The 21,071-nt window shown below is 39.3% G+C and overlaps 1 protein-coding gene across 3 annotated transcripts in view; it reads left to right on the top strand.

Annotated features, from left to right (window-relative positions):
* The window catches only part of TSC22D1 (TSC22 domain family member 1), a 94,441-nt gene that overhangs the window by 43,101 nt on the left and 30,269 nt on the right, over window positions 1-21,071 (top strand). The window lies entirely within an intron of this gene.

Raw genomic sequence — 21,071 nt, forward strand, 5'->3', positions numbered from 1 at the left:
AGCATAAGTTCTGGGGTGTTTGTGGTCCCTTGCTTTTACAGTGAGGAAGACGGGTCACAGTTTTCCGTCAACTTCTGAAAGCCAGACTGGTTCCATCAGCAGTGGTGTGTTGTAACCTGGATTTCATTTCTCCAGTCCTGTTTGCAGGGCTTTGGGATTTAACCAGGTAGCATTGACAAAAAACCCTTTTTCAGCTCTTTTTCTTCCCCCCCTTTTTTTTGTGTTTTGTTTTGTTTTTGATTGAAGAAAACTGCTACCTCGGTTTGCCAGACCTCTATTACTGATCCCTGAAAGAATGAATAGGATTTTAGGTGTTGGTTTAGAAAAGCAGTTTTAATTGAAAACTGGAAAAAGGCGTTCTTTTGAAAGCAATGGTAACGAATGTTCCAGTTTCGTTTCTTGCATGGACTTTATGAAGAATTGGTGCCAACTCCTGAGCCGGGTCCCTAAGTTGATTATCAGCAACATGAGGTGAGTTGGTGTTTTTTTTCAGGAGTTGCTGGGTTTTGCTACTTAAACTGGGTTGTCTCTAAGTGGCATTTACTGATGATAATGACACTTCTTGATCAGTTTTTTTTTTTTAATTAGTTTTTAAGACTCTACAATTATTGTTCTAATACTGTTTTGCCCAGAGAAGCTGTGGCTGCCCCATCCCTGGCAGTGTTTGAGGCCAGGCTAGATGGGACTTGGAGAAACATGGTCTAGTGGAAGATGTCCCTGCTTATGGCAGGGGGGTTGGAACTAGATGAGCTTTAAGGTCCCTTCCAACCCAAACCCTTCTGTGATTTTTATGAATACAGTCCTGTATTGTTTAGTTTCCTTGATCCACTCTTGCACATTGGGTGGCTTTCCTTTTCTTTCTCCCTGCTAGAAACTGATGTTTCTTGCTTTATGGAGGTGAGGAAAATCTGTGGCGTTTAGGCTTCTGTTACAGGACAGTAAGTGAAGAAATCTTTTACAAATGGGTATTAATTTTATGGGGCAAAAGAATTTTATTTATCCTGGTGGATGGCTGTAAGAGATTGCAGAGGTGCATGTGACTTGAGTAGTTTTCTTCTTAGTAGCTACTTCAACAATTTCAGCCTTACCAGTATGTGACCCCCTCTTGCCGATTTCAGATAACGATAGCAGTTGTGAAGTAAATAGCATTTGAACAAATAACAAGATGTTTATGATCATAAATATATTTGTGATCAAAATTGGCTGTTGAAGATTGAAATGTGGTTTGCATAGGTTTGTTTGTTTGTTTGTTCCTCCCGAATTTAGCTTTGTGCTGACTTGGAACTGAGGTTTATTCATCGAGTGGAATTGCCTGTTTTGGAGCCCACGTTAAAAGTGTGATAATAATAATGCAGACAGATTGCCAGCAAATGTAAATAATCAAGAGAAGCATTCTTTAGATATTAGTATCACTTTACATAATCTTTTGCGTTACTGGTATGGCATTTGGGTAAATTACCTGTCTCATGCTTTGATTTCAGCTTTTTTGGTGAAAAATGTAGAGACTTTTCAAACAGTGCTGCAGAGAAGCTGTAGTCTGAAATGGAGATATTTTCATAGTCTTAATATTAGTAAAAACATGATGGTGTATTCTTCAGCTTATGCACTCTTTATTACTTTGGTTAAAATTGGTTTAACTGCCTAGGCAGCATAAGCTTGCAAACCTTTTGCTGCTTGTGGTAGGAAACCTTTGTTAAAAGGACAAGGTGAAATACATTGCTCTGTACTCTTGCATGGAGCTACAGGAAGAATGGAAAGACTGGACTTCCAAAGTCGCTTTGCAGAAATTCCTGACAACTAAAAGGTTTTTACCTATTTGTCCAAAGCTTCATTCCTGATAGCTAGGGGAAGGTTAAGGCATAAAATTGGCAAATCTCAGCTCCTTAAGGTGGAACTTTAATTCTGTTCTCTTTTGTTATGTTGTCCTACAGTTGTATATCTGGACATTTATGAGTGAGGGGAGGGTATTATGGAAGGCTAGGAAATACTGCTTAATGTGGAGCCTAAGTGTAGTAGCATGTGAATGTGAAACATGAATCTCTGGAAAATGTTGGAAATTACCTTGAACACGTGTAAGCTGTGACTTGGGAAAGTATCCCTATCATGTAAGTGTTCCAAGGGAATTTTCACACGGCTCTTGCTGGCATGTGTTTTAGAACTTTTCAGAATGATGAAATGTGAAATATTCTAAAACACTCTTCCTGATCTCTGGTAGCACTCTGCATTAGGTGAGACAGCATGAAACATTAATTTGTGAAATCTGTGAGGAGTGTGTAAGCAACGGAGAGATGAAATCAGGCAGCAGCATGTAAGAGTAAATCAACAGCTGACTTCAGAACAATTGCTGTGTAAAATGGGATGTTCTTGCGTGCCTTCAGGACTACAGAGAAATTGTGGTTGAGCTGGATACTGGAACAGCTCGACCTGTAGTTAACAAGCAGCCAGCCATTCTCCCTTAACGGGGAGTAGACTTGACAGAAAATCACTTTTAGCATCTAAGCTTCATTTCCCTCCCACTCCAATTAGCAATGCCACCAGTAAAGTCTGTACTCCAATAGATCTGTAAGCTGGAGCAGTTACGTTTTCTGGTGTCTAATAAAGTATAAGCGCTGATTTGAAGCTGCTTTGTGCCTTAGTTACTGGCTATGTTTAGCACCTAATGGTGTCTAATACGGTTGAGTTAATGCTGCAGGTTTTTTTAAGGGAAAAGTGGGCTCCTGGACTTGTCCATTAGTATTTTTTAAGAGACTGTATCTTTGGAAGCTGGATCTAGTTGAAATTAGAAATGGATTAAAAATTTGATAAGGATGTCAGAACAGGAACATCTGTGGACAGAACTTCTTTTCTAATAAATTAAGAGTAGCTGTAGATATGAAAATGTGCTGTAATAAACTTCTTGGCTTTTCATGCGGTCATCTCTTCTCAGTTTTACCTCTACCTAGAATGCAACTCATGTTTTTCGTATGTTGCTTAACTGATCTCTGATGTTTTTAGAACAGTATTTACAAAGCAGCTGATGAAATGATTAAATTATTTTGAGTATTTTAGGGGACAATAATGCTTTCTTCTGTTACGTATTATGCTGAAGAGTGTTCCAAGAAGTGATTTATTTTTTGATGTTTTTGTTCTGTTTTTTGATGGTTTTGTTCTCTTTTTCGTTGTGTGGGTAATCTTTTGAGTATCTGTTACCTTCTATTAATGCAAAATTTTAATGATTTTTGGTTGGTTGCTTTGGACACTTTTCCCATCTATTCCTGTTAAGGGAGTACATTAGTCAGGTCTCTAATATTTTTTTTTTAACTAGCTCAAAACTGTTTTTTGAATAAAGCAGTTTTTGCAAATGAGAAAGAGGAACAGTAATACCAGGCTTGTTCAGAGAGTAAATGTTTAAGAAAAAAAAAAAAGGAAACTTTTGTCGCTGTATCACTCCTCATACTGCTCTCAAAAAATACATATTATTTGGAAGACTCAAATACAGCAGTCAACCCAGTGCTTCTAATGTGACAGTACTTTGAAAGCTGCAGGGCATTTTGCTTATCTCTTCAGGTAATCTTAACACCCAAATTCCTGTTTGTAGTTGAACCTAAATTACTATTTTGAATGAATTTTCTGCCTCCTTAAAAGATTTAAAAATTGTAGTCTTGGTGACAGTCTAATAATGATCAAAGGGCTGGGCTATTTGCCTGTTACTTACAGCTTTTTCTAAGGGCTTTAACACCATGTATGAATGGATGAGAGAGATCTCAGATCTTCACTGGCCTTTACACTTCAGTGGTGAATGGTTTATATTGCCACATTGTGTCACCCAGATCTACCGTCTATTTTGTGTCCTTCTTGGAGCACCTACTGTTTCAAAATCTCGCTACTCTGTGGTTCAGTGCATTTTATAGAGACACTCCTTTCTGCCTTTATGTAAATACTGAAGTGTATGCAAGGTACTATGACTTGACTAGCTGTTCATACCTGTTTGCGCAGAGTGCAGGATTAGAGATGGGAGCCATTTGAGAGCCACGCTGTGTAAAGCCTTGGTTCAGTGAATGGTCTCACCAGTTTGATTGGCATGTGGTACTCGGTTATTCCTGGGAAACTTCTTGGAGCATTTTTTTATGGATTGCTCTGGAGTAAATCATGTTGTGACTGGCTTTCTGCAAGGCAGGTGTTCTTGTTGCCTGAAGGAACTTTTTTTCTGCTCCAGCTAAAAGCAAGTGCAGTAAAACTGCCAGGCTCCCATATTTCTTTCCCCCTTCTTCACTCCTGTGTTGCCTCTTTAATTTCTGGCGCAACGAAGAGAGTTTATTTACTCAGCAAACTCCCCCCAGCCTTCAGAGAATCCTTGCAGGTTAGATGAAAGCAATGAATTTTCTAGGTTAAAGTGATCCATAATCTGATTTATTAAATACACTAATATTGATACTTACAGAAGCCTTGACCTGTGTCAAAATACAGGAATTTACCTTTTAACCTAGAATTATAGTGACTGTAATGTGCTATGAATGCTGTTTCCACCTCAACCCTCAAATCAGCTTAGTCTGTATGAAATAATGCAGGATGCATTTTCCTCCCCTTTTTCTCCTGATGCTAAGAAGGGGACTTCGCTTATTAACTGAGACCCATGGATGGTATTTCAGCACAAACATTAATTAGCTTGGGTTTTGAGGCATTTTTAAGGTTTTTATCTACACCCCAGATGAACTTGAATTTCCTCATTTGCACCCAAAGCTGAAAATTACTCCCTCAAACTTCCAACTTAAGCAGAGGCGGTCATACAAGGATTTTAAGACAAAACCCCCACTAAGGCAGAGATTCCATACCTATAATATAAAGTACAATATCATAGATGATACAGTGCTTATTTTTAACATGACACAAAAATAATTACCTTCAAAGACTGGGGATTCTACCCTGTTTTGAGTTGGGGTTGTTTTTACCCCACAGATTTGAGTTGTTTTAAAAAGGAGTAATTCATACTTGCAAGTCCTGTGAGGCTTTGCTAGTGAAGGCCTGCTTTTAATAAATATTCTGCCCCTGTTGCCTAGTTCCTGTCCTTAACACACTGACCTGTTTTGGTTTTGGCTGGGTTTGTAGTAGTGCTTTCCTCCTGTAAAGGTAGCAGAAGGATTACTGGTTTTAGCTAAACATTTAGAAGTTTTTATGTTGGGTTTTTTTCTCCTACTGTGCTGTCAGTGACAACTTCAGCTGTGAGTTTGTGTTAGCCTCTTGCTAAACTTAAGCATTCTTACAGGTAAAGGAACTAAATATATATATTTCTTATATAAAAATTTTATGCTTTTGTCTATAGGAGAAAGCAAAATAGTTTTTTTCCAACCCGTAAGTGTTATCTCTAGGGGAGTGTGCATGTATATACACAAATATGTGCACGTATATACACAAGTATGTGTATGTTGGGTTACAAAGGGATCTGTTGTTAAATAGCACTATGTTGTGTATTTTTTTACGCAGAAGAGTTTTGGAGGTAGTGCTGTGTATTATATGACATCTATATTGAAGGGTGGACAAAAATAGAGTTGTATATTCTGATGCCTTAAAGAGCTGCTTCATGGCGCTAGACACTCATACTGACCTTTAAAATGAAAGCTAAACCCAAAATAAGCTCAAACTGAAGCAACTAATGTGATTGCCTGCAAAAAGCAGACTAAGATAACAAGTTGTGTGAGGATTCCAGGAAAGGCTGTTCCTCTGGTTGTAAGGAGGTTGCGTTAAGGATGCAGATGACTGTTTTTGAAGTGAGGGCATTCAGTGAGAGAGGATATTTTCTACAGCTTCAAAGCCTTTAATTACTCTTGGTATCTTTTTAAGCATTATGTAAGTTAAAAGCATGATTTTGTATGAACTCCAGACTCCCACAGCCTGTAAGAGCCTGCTGGAGTATCAGGTATATTTTTCTGTGGAAGCAAAATTATACGTTTATATCTGTATAAATACATACATAGATAGGTCTGTGTATTTCTATAGATGGAAGTTGTGTGTTGGTGCAGAATATCACTTTTGCAAACAGCCTTGAGGACTCAAAACTTGAATACCTTCATTTTAAGTCCATCAAAGCCAGCATCTGAAAATCTGAATTTCTTCCTTCTGACTTGGAAGTCCATCAAACTCAGCACCTAATAATTAAATAGATAAGAGCATTAAAATAACCTTTCCCCAGCCTTCCAAAACAATATTGTTATCCTACGTTTATCTAGTTATTGATGATTTTGCACTAATGTGTAATTGAATGGTTTTGGCCCCATGAGGAGCAGTGACTGGTCATTGGTGCTCCTCTGTCACTAGATAGGGCTGTAGGAAGCTTTTTCTTCTTTTTTTGCCATGTTTTTTTGCCTGGCTGTAGGCTGCTTTTTTGACTTGACCTGAATGCTCTTGGCCTGTAAGGGCAGTGGGTTTAAATGCGGAGCTCAGACTGATTAATAAAGCATTAAGTCAGTTAATTCTTTCATGTTTAAGTGAACTATTAATGTCATTTTTAGTGGTCGCTGATTTTCATTTTGAGTAACAGAGACGGCTTACGTAAGCAGCACAGATTTTTTTAAAACATTTGTGGTGTTTGGTGGTTTTACTTCTCAATCTCTAAGTGTGAAGTTTAAAGAAATAAGGTGCTGATCTGCTTGTGGTAGTTATTACAGTGATGAAGAGCAGGTATTTTACTAACCTAAAGATGGAGGTTGTAAATTAATATGAAGAGTTTGCAAGCATGGTGCAGGACAAGTATTTGTGAATGTGGGTTTTTTTTTGTTGTTTTTGTTGTGTTTTTTTTTTCCAGAAAGGCTTTCCTTGTGTCATAAAACAACATTAGATATACTTATCAAGGGGTGACTTTGCCACTCCTATGGCTTAATACCCGAGTGCTATCTTGGTGAAACTGTAATAAAGTGGAATAGGGCTTGAAGAAGGTGAGCAATTGTGTCCTCTAGAAATGGTAATGAAATAACATGACCTGCAACTTCATTTTTCAGTGCTGTCTAAACTCAGATATGGTGGACTTGAGCATTTCTCAGTCATAGCAGCATAAAAGACCAAAGGTCCCACTGGAAGAAAGTAAAAAAAAGAGCCCTGTTTAAATCTTTTAGCTTTAAAAGCTGATTTGAATGCTGAGGTTGCCCTTGTACTTTGATGTTGTATTTACCAGAGTATCAACCACAGACTTCTGTTTTGAGGAGGTGCCATCTATAAAAAGATTTTTCACAAAAATATCTTCTAAGAACTCAAGAGGATTCATTAAGACCGCCTTAATTTTGCATTTGTGGGGAAGTCATAAGGAATCTCTATGGCATTAGCAGAGGAACTGTTGGTGCCTTGTGGTCTCTCTGGGAGGTGGCTCCTGAATTTTCAGACGCGTTGTGGTTGTTGTGAACAGACAGGTGCTATCTCACTCTGTTACCAGCTCCTGGTATCTTATCTTTGAGGAATGTTCGTCTCGATTCATGCTCTGGGCTGATGTGCCCTTGAAGAGTATGTCAGTATTTCTGGTAGATATAGTTGCCTGTTACATTTGTCTTGCAAATTATGGGGTACCTTCCGTCTCTAAAACATGCATGTTTGACATCACTGTTGCTTTGAAGATGACATTGCATAGGTCACTGCTTTTTCTCCATACACTGTGTTAAGTAGTCCTTAGTAGAGTGCTGTTAAGAGGGTCTGTTCTGACATCTCACTAGGAGGTCTAGGGGCTCTGTTCCTAGGGCATATTAACAGCTGTTGGGTTGTACTAAACCTGTTTGTAACAGCATGTCAGAATAGGTGGTGTAGTTTGGGGCATGTGCAGGGAAAAGCAAGATGTAGGCTTCCAGGAGAGGCTATTCATGGGAACTCTTAACAATTGTGTAGGACTTCGTACAATAAACAGAAGTACACCAGGTTTATCTTGGCACCCCGTCCAGCTGTGTAACTTTTGTGTGAGAGGCCGTTATTCACATTCCTGGAGGCCAGAACAAGATAGAGAAGTTTATTGCTTGCAGATGGTGCTTCACATGCAGAAATAAGTGATTTCTGCTTGTACAGATACGCAGCTTACAACCAAGCTGTGTAAGATGTTAACTTTTTAACTGTGCTTACATAGATCTGAGGCTGGAATTCTTGTTTTCTACCAATCATTTTTCTAGAGCTTATATTGATGTTACATAGACCAAATAAAAATTATTATTCACAGATTATTTACAATAAAGGAACCAAAATTTACTGACGTAATTTCGTGAAGTCTTGTTGCCTGCCTTTTTAAAATAAGACTGATAGTGTTAAGTGACAATAGGAAATGGTCTTTGAGCCATGAAGACTTTTGTTTTCCTGCTGTCATACGTATACTTTGAACAAAGTACTGCACTTATGATTTTACGTGGAAGGAGGATCTGCACAAAGAACAGTTAAAATAATGTTGATGTAAGTTTAACAGACACTTGGTGATGTTAAGTTAGTCATTTCCTCTGTAACCTGAATCGTGAAGTCACAACAGTTTGGCTGGGGATTTTTAAATTCATATTTCTTTGATCAACAAGATTGAAATTGATGAAATTCTCTCAAGTCTTTCTGAGAATTTTAGGCCATATATAGCTGTGGTGTGTATCTAAAGGTAACTTCTTGAAAGGCTTCTTTCCATGCCTTCATACTGTTATCACTGCAATATCCCCATTCTAGCAGAATTGGATGTGTCAGGACTTAGTGTGAAATTTGGTCCAACTTGTTACTTTGCTAATTAATTAAACCAGTACAAATTGGACACTATTGTATTCTAATACTAAAATTATCCCAGTATGTCAGTACATGAGTAGTTCTCCATTGACACTGATGGTGTTTCCTTTCTCTTATTGTTATAGTGAAAAATAATGTGGCTCTTAGATATGATTTTAAAACCTATGACTGTTCTGAGTAAGCATATGTAATGTATTTAAAAGGATCTGTCTGCTTTGTACCACTTCCTGCTGTGTTCTGCAGTTCTCCCTGGAAAAATTCAGGGATGTAGTCTCCAGAACACTTTACATTTTAACTTGAAGACAAGAGTTGATACGTAGTCAGTCATCCGCAGAGGATTCAGGCCTGTATGATGCTGGGTACTGTAATTGTATAAATATTAAATGTGTATTGTTTCATAAAACTGTTTACCCTGAGGAAGTGATTATTTAAATGAATTCTTCAACTGGGAACATGTTTTTACTAATGCAGTGCATGTTAAGTAGCAGTTGTAGGGCTGGGGAGGAAGGCAGTTGCGTCCTTTCATACCAGCCTTGCTCTGTCTGCTTCTAATACTTGTTGTTAGCCATATGCTTTGAAATTAAGAGTGTTGCCTTGGAAGATTAGGGGATTTTTTTCTCCTTTTTAAGAGGGTAGCAATATTCTTTTGTTTGTCTCCCCACTTCCACTTGGTGGGTATGACATAGTCCTGGCCACTTCTTCCTCCTGCTGCCCCAGCTGTTGTAATGTTGACTTTACAAGCAAACTGAAGCTTCCCTTCTCATGTTCAACATAGAAAAGGTATGTTCTTTGTCCTGGAAACTTCACAGACTATGCTAACAGGTCAGTGCTTGCACTAAAATGACTTAAATCCATTGTATATCCACTTGTGTGTAATTCTTTGCACTGATGTCTGTGTTTAGCTGCAGGGTGCTAACAGTGATGCCACAGCTTTCTCTGTAGTCGTACAGGTGAGGAATCAATAATGATGAGGGAAGGATCAAATCAAAAAGGCAGTTTATGTTGGGAATGTCTGGTATAACCTACGCATATGGCTGTGTGGGTGCCATAGACTTTCTGAAGCTCCTGCCTAACTAATATTTTTGTTAATCTCTAGCTGGTAGAGCATTCAATTCCACGCACTTGATAATCAGAATTTTTGTAGTCTCACCCACCATTCCAAATTCCTATTTTAAGCATGTCTCTTGTGTAGTACTTTTAGAATGACCCAGTGTTTTGACCTGACGGTAATAGGAATATGCGAGTTCCTCCTGCTGCTGTTCAGCCAGTGTATAGCTGCTTATGCCATTCAACTGAGATGGTGCTTCCGAGTGGAAGAATGGGGCATTTAAAATGATCTGCTGACTCTTGCTGTATATTTGACCTTTCCATAGCAGGGACCAGCAGGGTTTCAGTTCACCATTGCAGTGCTGACAAAACAACTTCTTTGTTACTTCAGGTGGCGTTGCATTGAAATTCTTCACTATGAGGGTGGTGAGACACTGGCACAGGTTGCCCTGAGGAACTGTGCCTGCCACATTCCTAGCAGTGTTCAAGGCTGGATTGGATGGGGCTTTGAGCAACCTGGTCTGTTGGGAGGTGTCCCTGCCCATTGCAGGGGGTTGGAACTGGATGATCTTTAAGGTCCCTTCTAACTCAAACCATTCTATGATTCTGTGAAATTCAGCCATTAATATCTTGCTCCCTGTATAAACCCTGAGCAAACCTGCTTTGCTTGCCCTTTGCTGCCCAACCATGTCCCCTCACACAGCTTGTCTGGCCAAGCTCACTGCTCTCTTGGAATATGAATTTTTGTGGAATTGTTTGCACAAGGGAATGCACCATTTAACAGTGAAACTTGGGAAGGGGGCATTATAATGTTATTCAGTAATAGTAGCTGTTTTGCCAATATGTAAATTATGTCATTGGGATGAAATAATTTGGAAACACTGAGGTTTTAATTCAAATAAAAATAAACCTCTGCTTTTCAGAGAAAACAGATCTGAAAGAACTGTCACCCCACGTGTTAGTAAAGACACAGTTGTGTTTACTGGGGAAGGTAGTACGTGGGAGGCAATGGAAAGGGGCAGGTTTTCAGTCGTAACATAAGAAACGTAGCCCTGGTTCCTCTTTGTCTGTTCCTCTTCCATTTTCTGATTAATTCTTTTTAATCTGTGCATGAACAGATTTGCATCTTTGCAGTTGCTGTAACAGCTAGGAAAGGAAAGACGAGTTCCCTCACCTTCTAGGCGTAAAATGGTACTTCAGAAATGCCATATAATGTCTTTAGTTTTACTTCCTCTGCCTTACAGAGCTGCTGTATAATTAAAGCTTCAGCTTTCCCATCATGTCCCATACAACCCAAAGGTCCCCATTTTTCAGTCTCTCTGTAGTTCCTAGTCTTTTAAATGCTAATGGTCATGAGATTTTCTGTACAGTGGTTTGGGTAATTTATCAGAAGTAAAAAAATCTGTTCAGTGTTAGTTAGATGTGTAATTCTGTGAAATGTGAATGAAAAGAGTTCAAAATCAGTTGTTTGCTGATAGACAGTGCTTTGTAAATACTGTATGGTTGATAGTCCAGTTGCTTAGCAATAACATTAACAGTCATAAGTGTTTATAAAGCAAATATAATATGATATGGTCAACAAGGTATGTGGTGTTTTTTGTATTACTTAAGTGTCCTGATAACTGTTGGAAAATGTTTATTAGAATTACACATGAGCAAGCACCTGACACTTAAGAGCAACAACTTGAGTAAGTAAATCTGATAAATGATGTGCTTGTGTTTTTTAATCTTAAACACCACAACCTAAAACAAGTGGTGAACTTGATGACTTTCCAAACACATTAGCTTTGAACTTTGAGATGTTATTTTCAAGGCTTTGATAAATACTCTTGGAATTGGCTTTGGATGTTCAGCTGGGAAGTATGAAGGATGGTAGGTTATGTGATGAAAAGGCTTGTCTCCATGTGCACAGCAAAGCCCTGAGGCACAGTGGCATGCAGGGGAACCCGAGTAACCTTATCACAGAAACAAGCCCTCTGATCTGGCTCTTGCCAGGGCTGTCACTGGAGATCATCAGCCTTTGGGGACCTGGGACCAGGCACTGGATGAGTAAATGGAAAGGCTCTGCTGGGTCAGCCTGCAGGTTGGTCTGGTAGAGTCACTGTGAGACACAGGAAAGAACGTTCTGGAATTGTACAGAACTCGGCATGGGATACCTAGGGGAGGGACCAAGGTTGGGGAAAGGGTGATGTTTTGGAAAAAACAATTGTAGGGAAAACACAAGGGCAAAGGGATAAAGTGAGCTGGTTGTGTGTAATCAGGTGGCTGAACAGTATGTTTGTCTGGCCGTGCCCTGTCCTTATCAATGCAGTCTGTCCTGTCTCCTCACTGAACTATGTTTCTAATAGCTTTTTTGGGGAAAGGGCTACCTCCTATGCGTGCCTGTGGGGGCCTTGGTGCCAGTAACTTGAGTCAGACCATGGGTGACAAGGGCCCATGTGGCTGTGTCAAGTGCAGGTGCATATGTTGATATGTGATCATTAGGGGCTATGAAGTGGGACCGGCCTGCTTAGAGACTTGGGAGTGGCAGGAGTCCAGGCAAAATGTGCATACATCTGCATGAGACAGCTGGAGGGGCTGGCTACTGGGGGAAATCGGGCATCTGGGCTAACTGCTGGGGAGACTGGCCAAGCCCCCATTTGTGTGTGTATCTCTGCATGAAGTAACCAGAGGCAAGAGGCTCTTGGGGGCCAGCTGGGTAGACTAAGAGTCCGAGGCCAGATCATAGAGGGATCTGTAGAGTGAGTGTGTCTACATGTTTTCAAGGTTTTCTGGCTATCAGCAGCCAGACTGGGACCACAGGGGTTTGTGTGGCAGCTGGGGAGACTGAGAGTCTGGGGACAGCTGCCAGGGAGACTGAGCCCAGGGCATCCATAGTGTCTGTGTCAGTGCACGTACGTATATATTCTCCTAATGGACTTTCTACCTGATCAGAGAGGAGCAGGAGGAGGCTGTTGGTGCTGCTTGTGTTTACCGAAGTGCTGAGTTTACCTTGACATGTGTGGCCAGCCATGTATCCATTCGCTGTGCACACGTGTCTGTGTGCGTGCCTATAGGGAACATGTGCTTAGCCTTGGAACTGGACTGGATTTTGGGCCAGTGACTTATGGCTGTGTCACTGCTGCTGGATTTGGTAGCTACTAATAAAGGGAGGTTCGTCTGAGATGAGATGCTGAGGCTCTTTGAAAAATATCTCCTTATTAACATCATCTAATACATTCAGTTTGAGCTTTAATGAGGAGATTTACTTTGGGTGATAGTAAATCCAGTTTTCAGATGTACTGTACTGATGAAAAGAATAAGAATCAAGTAGTATAAGGGAGTCATGGGAAACTATTTAATGTAAAGATCTACAGATGCTGTGGCTTAAATAAGTTCTGAAGTCTGATTGCATGATTTATAACTTTTTATCTTCCAAATTATTTATATTCAGTTTGGTTTAAAATAAAACGTTAAGTGGGTATACTGTTTGACAGCATTGTTTCCTTGCTAGGCCTCTACTAATTGGGTTTTCAGACTGTTGGTAGCATATTGTCATGTATTTATTATTGTTGCACTTTTTTCAGACGACCTAAGCAAAATTCAAGGTTCTAACACTGACCTTGAAGCCTTCTCCCTCCATGTGTCCCCTAAAGAACAACCCAGTGTCTCCAATTTCTGGGATAGTCCTCTGTTTTGGTTTAGTGGGGGTTGCAGATTGTATTAAACCCATAACAAGTTTCTCTGTAATGACATAAAACCCCCCTTCACATGGACAAAAGCCACTGTTCTTTAATAATAATATTGTCTAATCTACAAGTTGACAGTTTTAAAAAAAACAACGCTTTGCTTTGGTGAATTCTCTCAGCCACCTATTTGGCTGAAGGACAGAACCACCAGACAAAAGAAAAGAAAAGAAAACAGGAGAAGAGGAAGGCTACTTGCAGTAAGCATGTGAGTAAATGGTGCTGTTGTGCTCTGTAGAGCCTTGCTCCAAGGCTGTTTCAAAATGTCATAGGCGCTGTGTAAATAGGTTGCTGTTATATTCAGCAATATTCTCGTACCCAGTACAGATAACACCTATCACCTTTTCATTTCATTTTTCAATTATGGTCAGGCCTCTGGAGAAGCTCACATTAGACACTCAGCATCACTTCAAAGTCTCATCTATTTTAAAGCAGCTGATGTAGGGGGAAAATGAGGAATGGTTTGCTTCATGTGTATTTACTGCTAAAAAATCTGAATGACTTGTGCTATTTGAGGAATGGTATGCAGCTTAGTAGCTGAAGACTGATGTAACATGTTAGGAAAGAGAGTTAAAGGTCTCCGATATCTTAATGTGCAATGTAGGATAAATAAGTCAGTGCAATATATAAAAGCTGAGGAAGCTAGTGAATCTGGAAAGAACTGACTTCATTTAAACTCTGTAGGGTGGAATGCCTGCCTCATGAAGATGGGAGAAAGGTCCTCTGCTAAATTTAAGATTAAAAATCAGAATGAGTTTCTGAAACTAGAAGTGAAGTGCCTCATCTTTAGGGGAAGAACAAAGAGATTAATTTCAGCAGAGGAGCCTTTTGGAAAGAATGTGTTATGCAAACCACGTTTCCAGGGAGTCTGTAGACAAAACAGACTTTAAGTCTTGATAATGCAAAATGACTCGTGTCCTAGTGCAGTTATTGGAGTGTGTATGTATTATCAATAAACTGGTATAAAGGATTAGGGGAATCTTTGAAAAAATCTTTTTGTGAGTGTTTAGACAGACTGAGTCAGCCTTTTGTGACACCAGTGTATTGGAAACAAGGTTTTTGTGCTTCACAGGACCTGTAGTGTTCTGGATCTTGTGTTTGAATATGAGTCAGATCTTTGAGAGCTGGAGTGGGAAGATCTCAATTCTGGACAATAACGAACTGATGAAATAATTCTGATACCTGATTGGGGTTTTTATTGTTTGCTGAGGATCTTAGTGGGCACGTGTCCTTTCAGTCTTCGTATGTTTATCCACTATGGATACACAGCGTGCTTTTTATTTCTGTATTGTTTCCTGGCTTGCTTAGCAGGTGACTTGCTGAGATGACTCCTGCTCGTTGTTGGCAGTTGAACACTGTGGTTCCATTTTAGGATTAAATATTCGATTCAGAAGTCATTAGCTTCATCCTTTTTGACCACTAAGTACTGAAATAAATGTTTTCCATTTTATATTGTTATCTTCTGCAAGATACGACTTCTAAAGCATGTTAGTATTTAATCATAATAGAAGAAGGGTTGGTTCCTTACCTGAATACTCAGATAAGGACTTTTTTTTTTTTTTTTGTCTATGTAGTGTCTGCTTACTGATTACTCACTTTAAAATGCCAAACATTGGAGTATGGGAACAATTGTCTGTGATGATTCTGGATTCAGTTTCATAATAATATTTTCCCTTTTACTTGTTAACATACTTGCATGCCTATTCCTGCCTTCCCTGATCTTACAAAAGCTATTGGTTCTTTCCTATTCTTGCTTGCCAAGAAGTCTTAAGCTAAATTAGTTGATGAAAATGTCTCTATTCTGCTGATGCTGAGTCAGAAGTGTTTATTTAAAGATGATGAATTTAGTAATCATCAAGCCATGTTTAAATCATCAGGAATGCTAATTATAGATAGGCTAACCTATATTTCTGAAATACTTAAATAACTTAAAGCCCGAATCCTCTTGCTTAAGTTAATAAATGCATTGGTTTCACTTGGAAATAGGTAACACTGTAATTCAAAAAAGACAAAACATGAAACTTGTAACACATGATATGTGGGGAGAGAAACTGAATGAGATTTTCACTCTTTTATATGCTCTTTAGGGTAACAAATGAATAAAATCTTGGCGATTCTTTATGCTGCATGCGTAATGGACTGTTGTGCTGTTGATGCTTTCCTGTGCTTTGATATATGTTGAGTATGTATTGTTCTGCCTTTCTGACTCTTTTTTCTTTAATTCTCATGTTTTTTGTTGGTATTCTTATTAGCTAATGTTTGAGGATTGTACTGTTAGTTATGACCGTATTGTGTTTGAGAGTCAATCTGAGAAAAAACGAGTCTTTGATTTAGCTTAATAATTTAATCAACACTGTTTCCAGTCAGTGAAGCAGTGCTATAGTGGATGCTATAGTGATAGCAACCATCACTAGCTATAGTATCTTGCCATTGAAAGCTAATTTGGAGAGACAGCTATTTTAGAGACGAATGAAAAGTATTCTGTGTGCAGACAGTTACTGAAGTCAAGCTTGAGTTTAAATTGTGATTGTTTTAATTTTTGTCCATTACATGAGGAAATACGTTGTTGTGTCTGCCCTTTGTTAATCTGGAACTTCCGTTTTCTTAATGGTTGTGAAATATAATGGTCTTGCATTGCAATTCTGTTGCATTGCAAACAGAACCCTCTTGTATTTTCAGACACCAGAATTCCATTGTTACTGGTTTTGCTTTTGAAATTAATGGAGACCTGTGTACTTCCTAATAAGAAACTATGAAAAAAAAGAGAAGAATACTGATGTCTGACTAATTTATGTGAACAATCTGTCCAGTTTGCATAATCTGCTTTCAGAAACAGATCGCTAATTCTAGAGAAAGTCCTGTTTAATTACAGTCAGTTGGAAAATGATTCAGTGCAGCTTTATAGTATGAAAGCATTTGAACTTAATGGATCCTTACATGTTGAGCTAACCGGTGAAAAAATTAATACAGAGCAGGCAGGTACAATGACTCTGAAGTTACTGTTGGTGTGTAAGATGGGTGTTTATGAGCATTCTTACATCGAATTTTAAATAGAAATAATGCATGTGTTGTGCTCTACTGGTAGAAACAAAGCCTTAAGTATGCTTTATTTTTTAAAGTTGAATGTGAAATAAAAGTATGTGATTCACTGTAGACAAAATGGATGTATTTTATGGGCTGTAGAAATTGCTGCCATGGCTTTAAATTGCTTTTCCGGTAACTATAAGGTTACAGTGGCTTCAGAAGATGTAGTATAGATGGCATGTGAGATCAAATAATGCTGATTTTACAAAATTGGTATTTCCCACAAATTGTATTGGGAAATTTTGTGCTGTTAATGCAGATAACTTCAGTGTAGCACTCTTGCTGATGAAAGGCAGGCTTACTCTATCGCCATGGACAGTGTTGTATGCATTGCCACCCCTCTCCTTTCCCTGCTGACTTGCCCCTTCAGGTTTAGTTTTAATATGAATACATACGAAAGTAAGACTGTCTCAAGATGTTTCAAGCCTCTGAGAGCTTTGGGAAAGAAATGGTTTTGATCAGTGACTTCTTTGGAAAGAATGGGTTTATCAGAAGTTTTCTTTAAATCCTCCCCAAGAGTCAAATATATCAAATATACACACATTTTCTGATACCAAATGTAAACCTTCTCTTTTAATGTTGGGAAAGGGGCGGGATTTTTATCTTGAGGATGGGAAAAACCCAACTCCCAGCACCTATTATCTAACCCTCTTCAGTGAGTTCCTGTTGTGTCAAATCAACCATGGGTTGGGTTTTTTGCTGTGACCTGAATCTCTCAAAACTCTGTGACAGCAGGGGATTGTCACCTCATTAAACTTTTGTGTGGCTTTGGAGCCAGGACAGTCAGTGTTTGAGAACAAATGAGTCTGAGCATCAGAAGAATGTTTTGTGCCTGTGTAGAGTCCCAGTTTATAACTGCCAAGTTTAGGCAACTGCTTATCTTTGGGCTATTCTTAACCTCAGCAAACATGTATTGCAAACATTTCTAGCATGTCTGTAACCTTGCTGTTAAGAGCTCAGCCTGGACTACAACTTATACCGGGGAAAAAAAGGCAAAATTCTATCGTAACTTTGTGACCAAGTTGTTGAAACAGTAGAAACTTTAACTAGTAGAAGCTATAGGAAGACATTGGCTAAGCATGTGGATACTACTGGCAGTCAGTGCAGGCAGGAGTGCTTATGACTTGGAAAGTAACTGGCTCTTAATAGACTTGAGAAATACTTAAAATTGTAGTTGTGTGACACAGCTGTTTTGAGAATAATGTTAAATAAGATGATATATGGTTAAGATACATCTCCATTTATATGGGCGTAATGCTTTATGTACCTTGCTGTTTCTGTGGTTTTTCTCTGAACCATAGAGATCTGTTACATTCATTTCTCCATCTCTTAAATTCAGTTTTGCATTTCTTAATGTCAAAGTCTCTTTTCTTTTTTTCTGCTTTATTTTGCTTTTAAGTTCTAGGGAATGACTGTAGGGAGCAGTTCCCACCAAGTTGCTAATCAAATATGTATCCTATCACTTTAACACACTGCTAGTAGTAGGTTAATTCAGGGAGCATTCATCTAAGTACTTGGATTGCAACAGTAGCTCAGAGTGATACCTTATGAAGGAAATAGTCCCAATGTTACACAAGTGTTGAGCTTTGTAGAAGTGGCCATTTGAGTGTTTCAGAAAAGCACCTAAGTGTATAAAGCCCATCCAGATTCACAGGCAGATCTCTAACATAAATACCAAGCTATTCTAATTTTTGCCAGCCTTTTTTTAGTATTAGCCATAGCTGTCTGTTAAACAGACTTGCCATTTTTAAAATGGATTCTACTTAGTCTTAAGTCTGCAGTCTTAAGAGCATTAACATTTTGGATCAGTCTTAGTGTTGTTTTTTTAGATAGGATCTCTCTTGCCAGTTTAGATACAGCCGCCTTTCAATGCTGTCTGCACCACAGATCATGACATCATACCTCATTACAACACAGTTTGTGACCATTGCTTTTAAATGCATAATTGAATCTTATTATCATGATCTGGTGGTACAGTTACACTGTGGAGTCTGAGGTTTCTGGGTGCTTTGGAGCTAGAGCCTAGTCATGGTTACATTTGCAAGGCAAGCGCACAGAGTTTTGTCTGGGACAGTCCTACAAACCCAGTTGCCTTCAGCGTGACTGAGGTATCTAGTCTCTTTTCACTGTCACTCTTTGATTCCCTCCCCACCCACCACCAATGTTCAAATTTAATTTGGGCATTTCCAAAAAGGTTTTGTGTGCTGTCCTCGGCTGCTGCCTTGTTTACACTCGCCAGTGGAAGACTGAGGGAATGTGACTTTCCTCCTTAAAAACATGCAGGAGGGAGAAGAGTTATTTATACTTCATGTTTTTCAGGCTGGACTGATCTCTTAGCTTAAACTGTTGCAAGCAAATGTGTACGATGTACTAAAGGCTGCTGCTATTAGAGAGCTGAGATGCTGGTTTGGCCTCCAACCCGGAGTGCAGAAGCCAAATAGCTGAAGTAAATTTTAAAATGCAGCTTAATATAAGGTATGTTCTGAGCAATTGCCTGCTGTACATTTGTAACAGTGCTTTTGATGAGCAATATGTTTTTTCTGCGTTCTCATATCCTAGGGGTGCAATATTCTGGGACCCAATTGCTGGTTCTTCTGATGCTCTGTGCTTTTCCTTTCTGCTGTTTCAGGAAATAACTTGTGCTGGTTCAGTTGAGGGTGAGAGGTCACAGATGCATGGCCTTTGCTGATCTGAATTGCAAAGTCCACATGAAGTCTGCACTGTTTTTGTATACTGCTCCTCAGCATTCCTGAGGCCGAGTCCTCCAGGCAGCATCTTCCAACCTGCAGTGGTCTGTCAGGGTAGTAGTGCTCATGAACATGGAGCTCTGTCTGTTCTTGTTCAGTTGCTTCAGAAAGCAACCTGATGTAATTTTGAAGCTAGCCCTCATTTCAGCAGGAGGTTGGGCTAGATGAAAGCCAAAGAAGATCACTTCTAATCTATTCTATTAGTCTGTGGTTGGTAGCACATTTGGTCATTTAAGAATACTTGCCCTTCAGTATTCTTCATCCTGTGCATCTTGGTCCAGGTCCATTTTCAGGGAGTTTTCTTATAATTTCATGCAGAGTAGACAGTAGAAAACTCTGCTGCTTACAAAAGTAACCAGGAAAACTAAGGCAATTCACTGAAATAACAGTATATAACATTGCTTTGATAATTAAAAACAAATACGGTTTTGATCAGGTAACTCATGGCGTCTACGTGCAGTATTGAAACTACAGTAGCAGACAGAAGTCTAGCTTGGCACAGTAACAAAAGATTCAGATTCTTGTGTCAAATGCTGTTATGACAGTTGATTCATTACTAAATTTGGAAGGGTAGACTGCATGAGCAGCCTGTTTTTCATCGAGTTCACAATCTTGTAGGCACATCTTTCTGCAGAATACTGTGTTCCAGTGCATGTGTAGGTAAGTCAGCGAGGGGGAAGGTGAGGTGGAGGAGTGCAAAAGAAATCAAGGCCTAATCCCTTATTTGTGATGATCTTTCCCATGTCTTCAGTAGCTTGGATTTCTGAGCATGTGGGTCTTTGGAAGGAGCAAGTGGGAGTGATTGAGGTGATCTCTTGGTGATGTCTTGTTGGAGGAGCATTCACACTTCTGGGCTAAGTAACAGTGGTTTCCATTAATGCTTGACCTGGCAATGTGTAAGTTCTGCCTCTTCAGAGGGAAGGCCAATGTTGCTAACAAAACAGTGCTGACATCACTTTTATGCTAGTGATACTTTTGGCAGTTGAAGAATAGGCCTTTGACATGTTGGCTGATGCTCTGTTCAAACAAACAGAAAAAAACAGGAAGGGAAAAACCAAAAATCAATACCTTCAAGTGTTTGGGTGTTAATAAAAAGGGAAAACACTGAATTACGCATTCACCACCACTGACAATGACTGCATGGCAGAGTACACTATATTTTTAATCTTCCCCCCCCCCCCCCCCTTTTTTTTTGGTAAAGAAACATCTAAAAAAAATGATTTAATTTTTAAAAGTATATTCTAGCAGTCGAAAGTCCTGGAAATTGACTCTAAAATCTGTGTGTTCTGACCTACCAGCCTCACTTTTGTACACACATGTGTACAGACATACTTGTGTGTGTTTTCTTAAGCTAGGTGCAGCAAGGAATTGTTTTTTCCTCATAGTATCCCTGGGAATAGTGGCAGCATTCAGGTGCACAGCGTCTTTCTGCTTTAGTGTTTGCTGAAAGGTAAGTGCCAGTGAGCAGACTTGGGCTGGGTTGGGGGTAGAGTGCAGTGACCCTTTGACATGTCTGACTGAAACAACATTTTGGATTGTTCTTCCCCTGTTGCATGCAGTGAAGCTGGCACAAAGGATAAGGGTCTTAAAGCTTTTATGTCGTGGGCATGTGTTTGTTGTGGGTAAACTGATGACCTCCTAGGAATGGAAAGTAGTAAATTTAGGGAAGGAGGAAAAGAACTTTTAAATCTATTGGCAATTCACTGTTTTGAAAGGAGGGGGAAAAAAAAAGGTGCCTCCTTATGCCTTCATAAGTTGAAATGTTCTT

The sequence above is a fragment of the Neopsephotus bourkii genome, unplaced genomic scaffold (assembly GCF_033783945.1).
Source record: "Neopsephotus bourkii isolate Nb327-2 ecotype Australia unplaced genomic scaffold, CSIRO-AGI_Nbou_v1 NB_1520, whole genome shotgun sequence".
Lineage (NCBI taxonomy): Eukaryota > Metazoa > Chordata > Aves > Psittaciformes > Psittacidae > Neopsephotus > Neopsephotus bourkii.